General features: G+C 51.8%; 1 long non-coding RNA gene across 1 annotated transcript; it reads right to left on the bottom strand.

Moving 5' to 3' along the window:
* Positions 1 to 1,825: 1,825 nt before the first annotated feature.
* LOC148161312 (uncharacterized) lies at positions 1,826 to 17,639 on the bottom strand. Its single transcript, XR_015767668.1, has 4 exons — positions 17,496 to 17,639; positions 12,437 to 12,569; positions 10,710 to 10,790; positions 1,826 to 3,593 (listed from the first exon to the last, which is right to left on the bottom strand). It is a non-coding gene; the product is annotated as an uncharacterized LOC148161312 (long non-coding RNA).
* Between the last annotated feature and the right edge of the window lie 1,495 nt (positions 17,640 to 19,134).

Consider the following 19,134-nt stretch of genomic DNA (forward strand, 5'->3'; position numbering starts at 1 on the left):
GACATGCTTCACTTAGCCGCTGAGGCAGAAATGCAGTCCTGTGCTGAGCCCTTCCTCCCAGCCTGCTGTGGCCTCGCCTGCTGTGGCCTCGGCGTGGCCGTGAGACGAGCAGGACGTGGCCGCCCTCGGTGGGAGGGGGGACAATGGCAGCAGAGCCGGCGCGAACCAGTCACGGACAGCCACCCCCCAAGGCGGGCGCAAGCTGCGGAGACCCCCACCGCCCAGTAGGGCCAGCCTGCACCACCTGACCCCATGCTGCCCAGACGGGAAAGCTAAGTACATTCGTGTCGGTTCATAGCACAGAGATCCTGTGGGTGGTCCTTACGTGGCAGTAGCTGACTGATGCCGTTCTACTGTGTTCTCCTTGGGTGGCCCTAACCGCACCAGCGAATTGCATCGCCAGCTACGTACTGGTGACTCCACGTGTCCGGCTCCCACATCTCTCTGTCCTCTGAACTCCAGCCCCTCACGTGGCATCTCCGTTTGGGGGTCCTGGGCTCCAAGCTCAGCCCCCGAGCCTGCCCGGGGCTCCCTGTCCTCAGACTGAACCTCCCTCCACAGCCTGTGCTCTCCCCCCCCTCACCCTTCCCTCCGCTTCCACCACTCTGGGGTTTTTCACAAGTGGTCTCCTCTTCCGCGGAAGCCCACCCAACTTCCCTAACTACCTCTGTGCCTCAGCTCTCTTCCGAATGTCCCTTCCTCCGAGAAGCCCTCCCTGACCCCTTCTGCTCCACCCGGCGTGAGTCAGACCTGCCGTCGTTTTGCACTCTCTGCAGACACTCTTCCACGATCTTGTGTGTTGTGTTCTGGGATCTCTCACCTGCTCAGGAAGGGCCAGACGGGCACACACGGAGGATGGCCTGCAGAGATGGGGGCAGTTTTGGGGGACGCACCAGCCCTCGAGGAGCACCCATGGCCACCAGCAAACCCCCAGGTGCTGGGGCAGAGGAAGCGGCAGTCTCCATCCCAGCCTCAGAAGAACCAGCCCTGGCTCGTGAGCCTTCGGGTGGACGGGAGCGGCACTCCTGTGGCCTCCTCCGGCAGCCACTGTGCACCGCTGTTCAGCTCAGCACAATTCTGATGAAAACTCCTTTGTTTATTCCTCGTGCAATGAGACTTTGGGGTCTTTGTTTCCAGGTCTGGGATCACTCTTGGGTATCGTCCAGATATTTTAGCGTCTCGTCTAAGAGCCCTCATTGTAGTGGACTCTTCTTAAATCCTCGTCGGAGACACAGGTGCGGAATGTCCTTTAATTCCCTCTGAGGTGTCCACGCTGAGCGAGCTCTTCAGCAGTCTTCTCGAGCCTGGGCTGGTGTGTGCAAGGCGGCCATCCGTCTTAGAGCACAGTGTCCTCAGCTTCTGCTTGCCACCACACCCTCCAGATGACCAGCGACCCTGTCCCACTGTGTCTGAGTCATGTTGGTGTCCCAGCTTCCCCCGTGAGCCAGCGCTGGAGGGCTGCATTTGTATTTCCCCTTCTCACCTCGGAGCCTGGGAAGGTGGGGTGGGGCTGAGGACACAGCGCAGATCAGCTGAGGCTGTGTGCAGGTGTCTCTACAGAATCTGAGCGCTTTAGAGATGTGCCACCCTGAGGTCAGCGGGGCCAAAGCCAGGGGAAATGTCATCATCTGCCTGGAGACGGGAAGGGGTGAGGGGCTGATGGAGGACCCTAAGAGTGAGCAAGAGGAGCATCGAGCCGAGGATACTGGGCTTCTGGGGGACACTGCTCCCTGATGGAGCGGAGGGGAGGTGACATTCTAAGCGGAAAGAACCTGGGTGAACTGAGTGGGGGGGGGGGGAGTAAGGAATAGGAATTCCAGGACTGAGCGAGGCAGGAGGGCAGGTGAGTCCACCCTCAGGGGTGCTTCCCTCCCTGAGTCTCAGCTTCCTCACCCGTGGAAGGAGGAGCACCCTAGCACCTACCGCAGGTGCCCTGCTGACTAGAAAGAAACCTCTGCCACGTGGCCGGCCATGTACTAGCTGGAGAGGAGGGGGCGATCGCGGGCATCTCGCCGGCCCTCAGAATGTCCCTTCCAGCCCCCCTGGCGGGGACACAGTGTGGCGGCCCAGCCATCCTAGGGCACAGCCCTGGTGGCACCAAGGAGCGCTCAGCCAGCTTCCAGCAGGGGGCGAAGGGGCCCCGGGGCCAAGGCGGTGAATGAGGTGCTCCACCTTGGGCGGGATGGCCAGGCTGCCAGGGCCTCCTGCTGCTCAGGGCGGGGCGCGCGGATCTATCCGGGCCCGGGTTCCGTCCGGACGTTGGGCTGGCCGAGCAGGGGACCCGGCGTGGGGCGCGGGACTGGGGACCCAGGCTGGTGCTCACGGGCAGGTCCCGGAAACCCCGTCTCTCCACCCGGCGGGGTCCTCAGGCCCCCAGAGATTTCCTCTCTGGACCCTGGTTCTCGCTCCCCTCGCTCCATCGGGCGTTGGGGAGTCGGGTCCCCCGGAGCCGTCCCAGTCCGACCCCGGGAAGCCGCGGCGCAAGGTCGCAAGGTCGCGGAGGGGCTGGGGTGCAGGCAGCGCCAAGAGTACGCGAGGAGGTCTCCGCGGGACCCGGGGCCATGGCTGAACTGCCCCAGAGTCAGGCCGCTGACGGGAGGTCCCCGGGTCCCCTGGCAGGAGGGGCCGCGGCAGGGACGACGAACAGCGCGCCCGAGGGCCTGCAGGGGGCGCCCCCATCCGCAGGGTGCAACGGGAGGTCCGGAGCTTCCTGGGACCGGTGTGCTGGGAGCCGGGAGACCGGGAAGCCGCGGGCGCCCCTGGGGTCAGCGGTCCTGGTCCCGCAGAGTTCCCCGGTCCTGCCAACGCCCCCTGTGCACCCGCTTCGGGCTCTCTCTGCACTGGGGTGCTCGGGGCTGGGCGAAGGGCTGTGCGGCCTGGCCTGGGGTGGGGAGCCGGCGAGCGGGCGCAGTGGGGGCCGCCCCCAGGACTCAACCCTGGGCGCAGAACACGGGAGAACGCGGGCTCAGGTGGGGACAGCCCTCCTGTGGCCCAGGCGCAGGGGCCCCGGGGCTCGCGGTGCGCTAACTTCCAGACTGCGTGCACCTGCGTCCTAGGGCAGGCAAGTGTTTGGGGGGTTAAGGTAGAACAGAGGCGTCACCGAGGTTGGGGGAGGAGGCCGCGGCCTGGAGTCTCTGGAAAGAGCTGTTGTGGGATGTGTGCTCAGGCTCGCTGTCCCCCAAATCACTCCCGAGTCGTCCCTGCTTACTGTCAGCCCGGGCTCTGCTCCTGTCACTGACCTTCAGGAAAGCCGGGTGGTGAGTGTGCTTCTCATTTCACTGGTGCAAAACTGGCTTAGGGAGATCAGGGTCGCCCTCCCGGGTCATAAGGCAGGAAGGGCCAGACCGGAGCCTGGGATCCAGGTCTCTTCAGCAGCAGCCCGTCCTTCCTGGTTCTGCTCTCAGCCTCCTTTATCATAGTTTGTTCCTTTTTTCCTTGAAAGATTCTTTCACAGCATTGATACAATAAACCACACACGAAGCGTGCAGCTTAGTAAGTTGTGACCCATGTAGACACCTGCGGATCCGGCGCTCCTGTCAAGGCAACGACGCACGTGTCCCCCCACGGGCTGTCCCTCAGGCCTCTGGTACTTGCTGTGGAACACAAAGGCAAAAGAAATAGAGAAAAGAAAAATCAAACTTCCTTACAGTTCACAGCCCATCGACACGTCCTTGAGACAGGCATCGTGACCTTCCCCTGGGAGTTTAACTGCCCCAATGTTCACACTTGCTGGAGGCAGAAGACAGCCTTAGTTTGACATTAGCCTGACCTCCAGGATCCTGTAAAAATCCCCTTGGAAACTTCCTTTATCTCTGCGCCCCCACAATATGTGTTAGCCATCATCCCCCAAGCATATGACCGTTGATATACCTCTGGAGAGTCTCACGACTGAGGTTTTACTGGGCGGGAGTAAGTGACGTTTTCCTAACCGCAGCTAGCCCCTCGGGGTCCTGGAAACCTTGCTTCCAAATTCCTTGGAGACTTAGCAGTATCCATTACACCCCCTAACTTGAAAGTATAGGATCAGTGTCTCCTCATGACCCCAGTGCAGCTCTTTCTACCCTCGGGTCCTACCCCCGTGCTTTAATAAAACTACCCTTTTTGAGCTAAACACATCTCAAGAATTCTTTCTTGATCGTTTTCCCCCGGACCCCATTTCCCAGCGTACTCTGCTGTCTAGGTTGACCTCAGGCTACGGGGACCAGTGCTCTACCTGCTCTGGGACTCTTGAGGAGCAGGGGCTCTGTCCTTGGTCTCCATACACTGTGGTTCCAGCAACATCTAGCCCATGACTGACCCCATGCAGACCTGAACATAGAGTTCAGGGCTTTTGAGAAACCTGGCAAACAGTCCCCATTCTCAGATTCCCTACATCCCTTCATCTGTTTATTTATTCATTCCACCGATATTTTTAAAGATTTGATAAGTACCAGGAGGCCTGGTGCTGGGTGGACACCAGGTGAGGAGGTGACCTGAGAGATATGAATGGGGAGCTACATTAGTTTTTCTTTTATTGTTTGTGCTTTTGGTATCCTACGTAAGAAATCAGGTTCACTCAACAGGTTCTCACTCTGGATGAGGGCTGTTTATGGCTGAAGCCGGGAACAGCCATGGCCGAGTGGATCTGCACTGAAAGCTCCTCGGCACCTCGGCTGCTCCTGGAGAACACACACCATGGATCACAAAGAGGGTACGGGGTTGCGGCTCCTTGGCGATCTGAGAAGAGTCTCAGAATCTCAGAGATCGTCGTCTATCAAGCCTTGGTGCTCAAAAATATGACAGAACACCCAGGCCAGATGTGAGGAGACAAGGGGCAGTATGATTTCCGAGAGGCTGTGCATTTTGACTGGGGGATGGACCCACCGTGAGCTAGTTCAATACTGGAGTCCATCAGGCTACATTCTACATGAAAAAAGACGCAGGCAAAAGTGCTCCAGGCAAACAAAACATAAATGCATAAGTAACTGATTTACTTTGACAAGAGTAATTCCACACTAATAATTAACATAAAAGAGTTTTCATTTCTGGTCTGATTATTTTCAGACCTCTTATGACCTTAGCCATTTCCCACCCAACGGCCTTCCCCAAGTGCTGCTGCGTGATTCCCGTTGGTGGATCTTCCTAACTCCATCAGAGGTCAGCACTTGTGGCTGACCTCCCGGGAGCTTCGGTCTCCTCCTCCAGTCTGGCCTCCTGGGCCAGACACAGCCCAGGTGTGGATGCTCCCTGGGACTACTCATCCCCATAATCAGATCTCTGGTAGCACTTCCCTTTAACTACACATACTTCCACAAGGTCTATAAAATAAAGACTGGTCAAATTTTGCTTATCAAAATGTTTTTCTCCACTGTTTTTATCTAAATGTGGTAAAACTTGCTGACATGGCACCAACTACTTTGGGGAAAGCAGAACAGACTAAATCAAACGACTGACCAAAACCAACGACCAAGAAAGTAAACAGTCAACAAAGGCAAGTCTTTTATCCAGCAAAGTCATCAAAGGACAAATAACCCCACGGTACCTGCCTGTTCTACCTCAAGCCTTCCTTCCCACACTCTAAGTGGGTTCTACTGAGTTCCAAGCAGGGACGGGGCGGTGTGTGTGGAGCCCTGAGGTTCTGGGTCGGGCAGGAAGGTGTCCTCAAAGAGCCAGGGTGGGGGCACGTGGAAATGCAGTCCTGAAGGACTCCCAGAGATGCACTCTACACTCCTCTGTGTCCTTCAGCATCTCTCAGAGCCTTGATACTTGACTGATGATTAACTGTCCTTACAAAACAATGCTCTCAAGAAAACAGCAAGGTGAGACACATATTCCTCCCAAAGGATAATCATATAACTTACATGAAGAGCATTTTAAACTATAGAAGAAGCTGCTGTGAATTGCCTGAAGTGAGTGTTGGTCATCAGATTTCCCTTAAACAATGATCCACCGCAGGTAAGCTAATTTTTCTTCAATTTCCTTTCAAAATAAGTATGACATGATGGTAGGAAATGGCACCATAATGACTAGAATTTAAATGAATTAATTCTTCCCAGACTATTGTTAAGTACCTATAATCCACGGCGGCACAGCCCATCTTCCCACCTGCCTGTCACGACGACAACAGGCCTCAGGCAGGCTTTAGCTCACGTGTCTTCCCAGAGCTCAGGGGCTCACGCTTCATCCTGGGGCCCCACTCCACGAGAATGGTCCACGTGCACAGGGCTGCGTGCACAACGTCTGCGTGAAGTGCCACGATGTCATCTGGCCTGTGTGCAAATTCACCATCTTTGTTTCCTCTCTAGATGCACAACTAGTGACGGACTGTGGGCAGGACACACGGAGTACTGGCGGGCACGCGGGCAGAGCCTCGCCTCTCAGCCAGGCCAACTCAGCACCGCCAGGCAGCTGGCCCCACGCACCGCCCAGTGTGGCCCTTGGAAGCTCTTTCAAGGCGAGATACATCTGGGCCCGCTGGGGTCTCTGGCTGAAAGGCACCCTCTCCACGGTGAGCCCTCTGCATGAACGACTCAGGCTGCCGGCCTGGGGTGCGGCCCTGGAACCTCTGCAGTCTGGCCCACAGCTGGAACAGGAGAACCGCTCACGGCAGCCAACCACCATCATTCTTGTTCTCATGTCATGATGAAGCATCTACTTCTCATTTGGTCTCATTTCTTTCAAATCCAAGCAAAAACACTGTTACAGAATAGCTGACTTGGAGGCTGCAGATCTTTCCCCCTTTTGAAATCCAATCATTGGAACAGCTTTCTCCAACAGGAGGTCATGTCGGCTCCTGGCCCCTCAGCCACTGGTCACACAGATCACCATCTCAACAGCGGAGGAAGAAGACAGAAGTGAATTTCACAGCCTGTCCACACGGAGCTCGTGAGTGGGGTAGGGGCAGAAGAGTGACTCAGGACCGGTCAGGACGGTCAGGGGCAGGCTGCGCCCACAACTACTACGGAGCTGGCTCTGGCCTGGCCGATTCCATGAGTGAAGAGTAAGATCTGGACTTTGGCAAGCATCTTCAAAGCGACACCCCATCACTCCGAACACACATGGGAGTGTATGGAGTTGGAATAAAAAGGGCGGGGCCGACGTGTTCAGGGTCATCCTGCACTATGGTCTTGCACATCAGCAGCCCAAACTGACAAGTCACTGTGCTTTCTTTTCCAGTGTTTCTGTGAGCCTCTGCACCTACACATCAGGGACCCACCATCTGCCTCCCTCACACAGACAGGAAATAGCTTCCCCAGGGCCCTGAGGCGGCCTCAGCACCTGACCAACAGCAGTGAAGTCTTGTGCTACAAGTCACCAAGTTTCTCATTTAAAAAACTATCAGCTGGCCAAACAGGGTAAATAATTTTTCTTAGAGGGGTGGGGCAGAGAGAGAGAGTGTTAAACGGGACAACCTGAGATCATGACCTGAGCCAAAATCAAGAGGCGGTCGCTTGACTGACTGAGCCCCCCAGGCGCCCCAAGACAGGGTAAATTCTTGAGACGACAGTGCTCAACATCTGACTGGGATCTGTAATTAAAATGCAAAGTATGCATTTAATATTTTTAATGGGAAACCAATTTGGGAATAAAAGGCTTCACTGCAACTATATTTTTATATGGCAATAAATAGAAAATGAAATTTTAAGAAGGTAACAAATGAAACAGCATCAACAAAATCTAACTACCTAAAAATAAATCAAACAAAAGGTGTACAAAACTCTACAGAGAACTACTGGGTATTTACCACAAAGATACAAATGTAGGGATCCGAAGGGGTACGTGCACCCCAGTGTTTATAGCAGCAATGTCCACAATAGCCAAACTGTGGAAAGAGCCAAGACGTCCATCGACAGATGAATGGATAAAGAAGATGTGGTATATATACACAATGGAATATTATGCAGCCATCAAAAGGAATGAGATCTTGCCATTTGCAATGACGTGGATGGAACTGGAGGGTGTTATGCTGAGTGAACTAAGGCAATCAGAGAGGGTGCCTGGGTGGCTCAGTTGGTTAAGCGACTGCCTTCGGCTCAGGTCATGATCCTGGAGGCCTGGGATCAAGTCCCGCGTCGGGCTCCCTGCTCAGCAGGGAGTCTGCTTCTCCCTCGGACCCTCTTCCCTCTTGTGCTCTCTATCTCTCATTCTCTCTCTCTCAAATAAATAAATAAAATCTTCAAAAAAAAAAAAGAAAAGAAACTTATAAGTTAATCAGAGAAAGACATGTATCATATGATCTCACTGACATGAGGAATTCTTAATCTCAGGAAACAAACTGAGGGTTGCTGGAGTGGTGGGGGGTGGGAGGGATGGGGTGGCTGGGTGATAATTGGGGAGGGTATGTGCTACGGTGAGCGCTGTGAATTGTGCAAGACTGTTGAATCACAGATCTGTACTTCTGAAATAAATAATGCAATATATGTTAAGAAAAAAAAAAGAAGAAGATAGCAGGAGGGGAAGAATGAAGGGGAGTAAGTTGGAGGGGGAGACAAACCATGAGAGATGATGGACTCTGAAAAACAAACTGAGGGTTCTAGAGGGGAGGGGGGTGCGGGGATGGGTTAGCCTGGTGGTGGGAACTAAAGAGGGCACGTTCTGCGTGGAGCACTGGGTGTTATGCACAAACAATGAATCATGGAACACTACATCAAAAACTAATGATGTAATGTATGGTGATTAACATAACAATAAAAAATTTAAAAAAAAAACTCTACAGAGAACTACAAAGCTGCCATCAGATCCAAATCCTGAGAGAAAATCCTTGTGCCCTCTCCTGGCTCTGGAGGTGACTGTGCCATGTGGGGTACTTTTCCTCACTACAGAAACTGGAGCTCACAGTGTTTTCTTTCTCCCCTGTGTGCTGCGTGCACGAGCTACAGGCAGCCCGAGCTCCCTGCACCTGACCCGTACGGTTTGGGGACACAGTGGGACGGGAGCAAATTCAGGTGACTGCCTTCATCCCAAGGAAACCGGAAGTCTAGAGGACTCTTTTACATACACCAATATTACAATCTCTCTTCTAAGCTGAAAATCCTTAAATGGCTTCTTCCTTCTTCTGACAAGACCTTCAGGAAGGAGCCTGGCTACCCTTCCCCCACATCTGCACGCTCACTCACATACAGTCTCACACGCTCGGCCATGCACACAGGTCACGCACTGTCCCATGCTCAGTCACGCACTGTGTGAACTGCGCTTTGCAGCCTGGTTGTGTTCAGCCAAACTCTCGCTCCCTCGCACTGATTTCAGGGGGATTCCACACATTGTCTAGCAGACATTTCCAACTCTTACCAAGTGATAAGCAATATAAATCTGTGAAACAGAAAGGAAGTAAGCAAATATTATTCCAAAATATTAATAGTGGCTAAGTTAATAACTTTTTTTTTAATTTTATCCATTTTTTTGACAGAAGAAAGATTTGAGAGCGCACAAGCAGGGGGAGTGGCAGAGGCAGAAGGAGAAGCTGAGCAGGGAGCCTGATGTGAGGCTCAATCCCAGGACCCTGGGATCATGGCCTGAGCCAAAAGCAGACACTCAACTGACTGAGCCACCCAGGCGCCCCCTAAGTTAATAACTCTTATCGTACTAAGGAAGCTCTTTGGAAAGGCTTTTTCTCAAATAATGCTAAATTGTCTTTAATTAGGAGATGCTTTCTTCATAAATATTTTTACAAAAACACATAAAGATCTCGGTATTCTCTCCAGACCTCATTATGCACTGCCTCGTCTCCCTCATCTGTTTCCATGAACACCTTGAACATACTGTTACCGAAGCACTCGTAAAAATAAAGTTACAAAGCAATGGCCAATGACTATCTCCTCCACAGGCATCCTCATTTTTACATCCCCATAATTTCCTCATTACCTGGCATTAGCAAGTGCTTTCTCAAATGATGACAACTGCTCACTAATCCTGGTACGTGAACAAGAGGGAAACGAAGCAGACTATACCAACAGAAATCTGCAGCAATTAAAAGTAAACTATAGACATATACTAAAACCCCTTAAGGATTATATATATATTTTTAAAAGATTTTATTTATTTATTTGACAGAGAGAGACACAGCGAGAGAGGGAACATAAGCAGGGGGAGTGGGAGAGGGAGAAGCAGGCCTCCTGCTGAGCGGGGAGCCCGATGTGGGGCTCGATCCCAGGACCCTGGGACCGTGACCTGAGCCAAAGGCAGACGCTTAACGACTGAGCCATCCAGGTGCCCCCACAAACCCCTTAAGTATTATGAAGCATTTATAATATCAGCTGTTAAAATCAAAAGTTACTGAGTCCTCCAAATCTGATTGGGGAGTCACTGGGGAGAAGGGACTTCAAGCTATAGCAAAACACCATGATCGTGCAAAGAATCCAATGAAGCACACACGTGTACATGAGCAGATGCACAGCCATCCAGTCAATACAAACCAGGAAACAATGTGGGTATCACAGTCTATTAAATCCTATCCAAACTCACACTGAACTAGTGAAAGTACTTCATCTTACTGGCTCGTAATATTTTCAGGGAGAAGGACTTTCTCCAGAGTAAATATGCTAAACAAAAACACTGGACTGAGTATATCCCACAGAGACTGGATGTGGGAAAATTTAAGAACTTGAAACATTCTCTAGGCTTTCCCTTTTCAGTTCAAAGCTTCTGTTCTCATTTATTCAAATTTAAGGTTTGCTGTTTTTAACTTATATACACAATGAATATATTTGTATTTAACACAAGATTTAACTTACCCTGGTAAATGTGCCTTCAAAACTATGAATATCCAGTTGTGGCTTCTGGGCATACACATAAGCACTGACTGAAAAAAGGTCCTGGAATACAGAATATCTGAATTCATTACATTATAATTAGACAAAATTACTTGGAAATTTTTCATTCACCAACTAATATTTTTCATATGTTATGTACCAAAAGTGATGGTCGGTTTTCCTATACTTTGTGTGCCAACACTAGGTTAGGATGGAGGATAACTAAGGGAAATAATTTTTAAGCTCAACAGAGGTGTGGCAATTTCTCTTGGTTCTAAAAGACTACTACTTAATGATAGGTGTATGTCGAGCACTTGGGAGTTGCTCAAAAGCTCCATGTTGCCTGGGGCTGTCCCAGATTCCAAGTTTAAAGGTGGAAATATACTTCGTGGAGTTCTGTCATACTGTGTATGAGTACTCAGGAGTTACATGGGTACCCAAGAATTTAGTGGGATTTAAATAATCCTCACAATTCTGCATAAGTTCTATAAAACAATTTAGCAAATTCCTAAATTTACTTGCATGTTTTTCTAACAGCTACTGCATTTGCCATAAACAGGTGACTTCCTTGAAGCTATGAACATACTGCATTTCTCCCATGTGCCTGAAGCACATCCCCACGATCTATATTTATAAAATTGTATGGGAAGGCTTTAACTATTCACACATCACAGCAACTTTCCCAGAACTAGCTCTGAAGTAGAAAAAAGTCGTTTAGATTACCCGACTCACAGGCAACAGGTAAATGCTTAAACAGTAAGTCTCTGGACATGACACTGAAGCACCTTATTTTAAGGCAATTTATAAAAGTACATCTGTTGATTTATAAATTTTAGTTTTTAAAACTCTATATAATTTTATTAAAATAATGTTATAATAGGTGAAAATGTATTGATAACAAATTTTACTTTTTTAATGGTGCATGATTATGTTTACCAGGAGATCACAAACAATTTATAGTACCAAAAAGTTCCTTGCCTGTATGGACTTTAACCACCAACACCCACACAGGATTCTGACTGTACTGCCTACTAGACAGCCCAAGGGCGAGTGACTTCCCATTTCTTCTGTGTGGTGATCCCACACATCCTAACGTGACCGGCGTGTAACTGACATTAGGAGACAAAACTCCAAAGCACACAGGTAGGAAGCATACCTGAGTTCACAGAGGGAGGATGCAAATGATCATGTGGATGTAGAGTGACCTACTGAATTTGTTATAATCTAAATATGCTCCTGTATTTTTCAAACTGATTCATGTGGACACAAGTAATATTCTTAGTGGGTGAGTTACATCCACCAATGGAGATGATACTGGAGCCTTTCAGAGTAAACTATCAGAAGTCTTTGAGTTCTTGGGATTTCAGTTGTTTTAAAATATATATATCTATTCTTAATTGGCTATCAGAAAGCTGGACAAGTACAATGCTATACGGAAGTTTCAGAAATCTGTCCTTATTACAGGCCTGAAATTTAAACAAGACCCACATCAGCTAGGAGGGAAAGAACCCCAGCCCGCTGTGTCCCCATGCTCCTCGCCACGGCTGCTGCCTGCCTGCCCTCAGGACCCTGAAGCCACAGTGCCCTGGCCCATTCGCTGCCCGCATTTCCAGTCTCCCTGCTGCCCTCTGAAGGAAGACTAGGATTCCTTTTCCGTTTCGTTAATAATCTACGCGTTAACAACGGGCATCACGTACACCTGAAGATACCTGAAGGCATTTGGGGTCTGTTGAGTCCAGGGTTCCAGATGATGGGACTTCCAGGCCATGCTGTGAGAGCTGTGCTAAGACGCAGCATCAGCCCTGCTCCAAGGAGGGCTTCAAGATACCTGAAGGTACTCAACTGGAAAATGAAAAGAGACTTCTAAGTTTAAGGTAAATTCTGTAATACAAATGCAGGTTTGATACAACAATCTAGCGACTACTGAAAAAACTAATGGAAAAAGAGAAAACGAGCCACTCACACAAGAACTCGTCAGACTCAAGCTCACTGCACAGCAAGGTAAAAGCTGTGGATGGAGGGCCGAGCTGGTGTCTGAACAGGGTGGGCTTCCCAATGTGTCCTGAGAACGAGGCACCCCCCTCCCCCATCTCCACCGTCCCCTCAAGCCCTCCTTGGAGCAGGGCTGATGCTGCGTCTTAGCACAGCTCTCCCAGCATGGCCTGGAAGTCCCATCATCTGGAACCCTGGACTCAACAGACCCCAAATGCCTGCACTTGACTCTAAGCTGGACCCTACGTGGTCTGCCAGGGCCGTTTCAAGCATGGCACGATCAGCGCCAAGCTGAATCGAGGAACAGGCTCGCAATCAGAGCTGGGACCTGCAACAGGTGTAAGAATTCACAAGCCCTGAAGGGAAATTAACCATTAAAACAAGCCGGATGCTAGCTGGGCCATCTGGTTTCCCTGAGCTGCCCACGATCAAGGGCCCATGCTCTGATGGGCCATCTGAAATCAAGATGCTAGGGGCACCAACTTGTGACCCCTGCCCAAAGCTGCAAGAGGGAGGTCCATCCCATGCTGGTGACCCTCCACAGCCCCATCTGTCTCGGGAGTGTCTGGCTGCTGTTAACTTGTGCTTGGCATTCCAGATCAGCTGCAGTTTGCAACAGTGGACCACGAGCCTGAACCCACTTCCCTCACCTCCCCCTGTATGCACCTGAGAGTAAGGTAGTTTGATTAGTAAGTGCCGCTGCCCCAGAAAGTACATGATGTCTGTGGGCCATTCCCCAGATAAATGATGGGGACAAAAGCGGTGGTGGGGTATGTAAAGCCATTTTGAAATGGTCTGAAGATTCAGATTTCCTCTTGACCAATTCCTAAACATGATGTGTCTTCAGGATTAAGTTGTATGAAAGTATTTTCCTGTATGGGGAACCTGGGTGGCTCAGTCTCTTAAGAGTCTGACTCTTGATTTTGGCTCAGGTCATGATCTCAGGGTCATGAGCCTGCTTAAGATTCTCTCTCCTTCTCCCTCTGCCCCTCTGCCTCCACCCCCCCCCACACTATCTCTCTTTCTCTAAAGAAAAAAATAATTTCATGTAAAAAATGCTTTGTGCTTCTTCTTCTTTTTGTTTTTTAAGATTTATTTGAGAGAGAGCAGGAGAAAGAGCGAGCGGGGGTGGGGGGAGAGGCAGAGAAAGAATCTCAAGTGGACTCACCGCCAAGCACGGAGCTCAATCTCATGACCCTGAGGTCCCTCGATCCCTCAATCTCATGACGTGAGCCAAAACCAAGAGTCAGACACTCAACCAAATGAGCCACCCAGGCTCCCCAAATGTTTTGTGCTTCTTGCATAAAACCCTTTCAGCTGAAAGTCTGGGAAGACAACATGAAGACCCCTGGTGGCACAACACTGGGGAGGAGCAGAGGAAAGAGGGCACTTTTGCTTCTCACAACTGTCGGCAGGCTCTCCAGTCCAGCAGGAAACCCTCCTGCTGCCAGTGATTGGCATCTGAGATTCAAAGGGGCTGCCAGGCCTACAGCACGTCTGGCAGCTGGGATTTCTCACTTGCACATGGTGGTAAAAGGTGAACGGTACTGTTTTAACGGGCTCTGGCCAGGGCCTATACGAGGCAGACCTGGCAGCAGGCATGCAGACTGGTCTCACCCGGCTGCGTGAGGTCCCAGAACAATACTGCTAGCACTTCTCCTGTGAAGACACCTTGGCTGAGGCAGTAGGCTGTGCAGAAAAAGGAACGCAGACTTGAGAAAGGCCTGCTTACAAGCAAGGCTGGCCCTTGGGTAAGGTCTAGAGATGTGGATTTCAGGAGCATTCCCACCATTCCCAGATAAGAAAGACTCCCTGTGCCTGAATGATTTATTCAAGCAGCGTGGTTTATACCGAACATAGGCTTCCTTCTGGGAGTCTGGCACCTTGACAAGTGCCAGACAGAGGAATGCCTCCATGAGTCTCTCCTGTGTTTCCTTGGTAGGCACCATCTCACTTGTGTTCTCGTAACGAGCTGCTGGGGGTGTGCAGCGCGTCCTGTGAGGGTCCACTGGGAGGCGCTCCGGAACCGTGCACCATGCTTCCTCCAGATTCACCCCAGGGCCTTTCACTCGGCTGTCTGTGCCCTGGGTCCCGTTGCTAAAATCAATCATGGTCATGAGGAGGACTATGTGCTGAGTCCTGGGGGATTCTCCCAGGTAATCATTAAAACTGGGGGTGGTCTTGAAGGTCCCCCAAAACAGAGAGTTTACCATTTTTATAGTTCTCATTTTCATTTTTTGTTATTTGTTATATTTTGGGTTTGCCTCAGAATAAATGTTTTAGCGTGGCTTCCGCACTTAGAAAAATCACAGACTTGAAGGCATGAAGACTCAGAGGCCAAAGATGGGGGTAACCACAGCGGCTGAGGAGCGACGGGGGACGTGGAGACCTGAGGTGGGAGAGTGCCTCGGAGGGGCCCTAACTCTGGCATCCTCTCACCCCGACCCCACATGACCCACATGCGGGGCGGCTTTCCAGCAGTCCAGCTGAAAGAAGTGAACAAAGACCCCCAATTGCAGGGAAGCTAGAGCTCAGAGTTCGACTTCAGCCCAGTGAACTACCAAGTAGAACAAAACCAAATTCAAAAAACAGTACCCTTTAGAAGACCATAAGGCAATCCAGAGTGTCTATAATGTATCATTAGAAATGCTGAAGACACCATCCAAACAAACTTCTAGACGTATGAAGACATAAGAACACAAGATCCATATTCAGGAAAGAATTCCATCAATAAAGACGAATTCTGAGATGAGCAGATATCAGAATTAAGAGATGAGATTTTCAAAGCAATTTCAACATCTCAAAGAATTAAAGGAAAATCTTCTCCTAAAGCAATGGGAAACCACAGTACAGAAAAAAATATATATTTAAGGAAAAGAACCAAATGGAAATTCTAGCGTTAAAAAAATACAATATCTGAAGTAAACTTATTGGACGAACTTAACAGGAGATTGGAGATGAAAGAACGTTTGTATCCTTTGGGTAAATACCTAGTAGTGCAATTGCTGGGTCGTAGGGTAGATCTATTTTCAGTTTTTGAGGAAACTCCATACAGTTTTCCAGAGTGGCTATACCAGCTTGCATTCCCACCAGCAGTGTAAGAGGGTTCCCTTTTTGGAGAAGGAAGGTCTTGGTGGGAACGCTGAAGGGAAGCACTGACTCTGAATAGTAGGAAAGAGGATATGGAGTAAGTAAAGGGGCTGGCCCTTGGAATTGGGGATTGGAGAGGGGAGGAAACCCAGGCTGTAGCCAAGAGCTCTTCAGGGAATGAAGTGGGGGGATGTCTGGAAGGGTGGGGTGGGGCCCCAAAGTCCAGCTCCTGAATGCCAAGTTAAGGAGTTTAATTTAATTCTACAGTTAGTGAGAATAACTGCATTGCAGTACATTTAGCAGGGGAGAAAAACTGTTTTGGGAAGATTTATGTTTTAGAGGGATGCAAAAAAGAGTGTGTTAGATAGGTGCCAGAGAAAACTGGGATCCCTATCTCTAGCTTGGTTGGGGCTTATTTGCACAGTAGTGGTTGGAGGATGCCCAGGGGTGGTAAGAAGGGACCAGCCCTGATGCACAAGCACTTTTCAAAGTAGCTTCATAGCTTCTGCTGTCCTTCTGCCCAAAGCAAGTCACCTGTTCAGGCCCAGATTCAAGGGGGTGGAAAATAAACACCATTTCTCCTCTCCCTTCCCTTCTTCCCTTCCATTTCCTTCCCTTTCTTTCTTTCTTTTTTCTTTCTTTCTTTCCTTCCTTCCTTCCTCCCTCCCTTCCTTTTAAAAAGATTTTATTTATTGGACAGAGAGAGACAGCTAGAGAGGGAACACAAGCGGGGGGAATGGAAGAGGGAGAAGCAGGCTTTCTGCTGATGCAGGGCTCTATCTCAGGACCCTGGGATCATGACCTGAGCCGAACGCAGATGCTCAATGACTGAGCCACCCAGGCACCCCAACACCACTTCTTGATGGAAGGAGGGGCAACACGGCAAGGCAAACAGGAGGCGTATAGGGAGGGGTGAGGTTCTGGCCATTTTTGAAGCCTCCTACCCTGGGCTAAGGGATGAAGAAAACATAAAGTTCTACATGCTTGGAGGTTGGGTTAGAAAGAGCAGAAATACATGCACCCACTTTGTGGAATGCGCCTAAATACCTTACATCTTAAAATCTGATCTGCTTACCCTCTGATCTGGAGAGATTAACCCAGAAGTCATGCAGAGCATTTTGGACAAGTATTTAACCCAGCTCTCAGAATCCGGGTGTCTCGAAAAACAGACTCAGATACTTTGTCTTTCCCTGGTTCTTTTGGATTCTGAGACATTTTCAAAATAATAGTGAACACTGCATTTAAGCAGTTGGAAGCATTCCTGGTTTCTAATCAGCCTATGGCTGCAGGGGCACTCCCTCAGAACAAACCTCATGTTCTGAGTCCTCCCACTACCAACAGTTTACAGCCTACTGCATCATAAGCACAGTATATGGGGTTGACACGATTTTTGGAGACCTTAAAAACATTTTTTTTTGAGTCATGAAAACATTTTTAATTCAAAATTGCAAAAGATACTGAAAAATCTAAATGCACATATATCATTAAAATAATTTGAAGGCAATTTCTAGGTATTTTTACTTCCTTAGAATTTTCGATTAGAGATGGCCCCCAAAATCACACAGCCAATAGCAATTTAAATGACTTCTTTATAGTCAAATAAATCCAAAAGTGAAATGATAAATATTCCTTCAAACTTTTTTCATGGCAAGAATCCAAAAAATCCAAAAAAGATACTGAACGTACCATGGGGATGAACGACTGTGTTCGGTAGGTCTGGAGGTCCCTAATATCAACGTCTGCTGAGGGTCTCCGGGGGGTCGTAAAACACCCCGGGGGCAGGGAGGCGACTCTACCGAGTTGGCAAGGGCCTCACATTCAGGGCTATCTACGCTTCCCGAGCGGGCAAACCCGTTAGCAGAGCCACAGAAGCCAGGGTTCCAGGGGTCCGCCCAAAACGTGTCCGAAGCCAGTCCTTCCTGGCCTTTGACCTGCTTTGGCCGAGCCCAGGTTTTCGTGGGAGACCGGCTTGACCCTGCGCAGTGCTCTGCCGGCGGGGCCGGGCGCCGGGCCACGATGATTCCCTTCTGCCGGGAACAACTGCACCGAGACTGTGGCCGGCCGCCCACCTGCCACTGCGACAGAGGGAAGAACCCGTTCCAGCAAACCGACCCGCGCCCCGTCCCCACCGGGCCGGGTACTGGTCCTGACAGCCTGGCTCGGGCCTCCACTTCCTGGGGGCGTGGCCCCGCCTCCTCTCCCCAGTAGGCCACGCCCCTCGGCGGCTCCCGTTCGCAGACGTCACGGCGCGCTTCTCTGACGCCAAAGCGCCTTCCTCTGACGTCAGGTCCCGCCCCAGCCCTCCGCAGCTAGAGCGGCTTCGCCTGAGGCGGCGGCTGGGGCGGCAGCTGAGGCGGCTGAGGCGGCTGAGGCGGTCGAGGGGGCCGAGGCGGCGGCGGCGGGGGTCGCGGTAGCCGACCCTGCGGACGGCGGCCCGCTGTCAGTCCGCTCCCGTCCCGGACCGGCGGGCGATGGTGCGGCGGAGCGCGCGGATGCGGGCGGCGCGGCGGCGGGCATGAGGGAGGATGGAGGGGCAGGACGAGGTGTCGGCGCGGGAACAGCACTTCCAGAGCCAAGTGCGGGAGACCACGGTGAGTCGGCCCGGGCCCCCCGCCCCTCCCGCCCCTCCCCCCGCCGCGCCCGGCGCCCCCGCCCTCGGTGCGGGGTGCCCCCTGCCCCTGAGCCCCCGCCTCCTCCACGGGCCCCCCGCGCCGGAGCTCCGGGGGGCGCAGCGCCGTGCCGTCGGGCGGGCGGACCTCCCGGCGGGGAGCACCTGCGTGGTCCCCTCGGCGCCCTTCTCGGAGCGCGCGTCGGGACCCGGGGGCGGGCCCGGCCCGGCCGCGGCGCGGGCTGTGCGGACTGCCGAGCGCCGTTGGCTCAGCCCTGCGGGTTTGCGTGGGGAGCCCGGCGGCGCGGGCGGCGGCGCGGGGGCTCCCTGTTCCGTCGCTGCGGCGCCGCCGGGACGTCCGCTGTGGTTGCCTTCCGCCGCGCGGCGCGGAGTGTGCTCGGCTCTGTGTCTCGTACCGGCCCGGGGCCCGTTGTACGTGTTGGCGTCCCCTCGCCCAGCGGCCGGCCCGCCCGTCAGCCCCGCGCTCGGCCGCGGCTGGGAAAGCTCTGCCGTGGCGTTGCCGCCTTCGGGCCCTTCTGGACCCTGCAGCCGGGGGACCGCCGCAGTCGTAGCTTGCGGTAGAGAGCGCTCTGAGCGAGTGGCCGTGTGGCTGTAGCCGCTCTCCGCCCTCGCGACGGGCGCTCCGGCAGTCCCCGGCCTGGGCTGCAGCGCGTCGTGTTTTCTGGTGCCCGGCCGTGTGCGCCTCTGGTCGGGGCT

The sequence above is a fragment of the Eumetopias jubatus genome, unplaced genomic scaffold, assembly GCF_037043125.1.
Source record: "Eumetopias jubatus isolate StellerSeaLion01/CBP00866 unplaced genomic scaffold, mEumJub1_p1.0 scaffold_223, whole genome shotgun sequence".
NCBI lineage: Eukaryota > Metazoa > Chordata > Mammalia > Carnivora > Otariidae > Eumetopias > Eumetopias jubatus.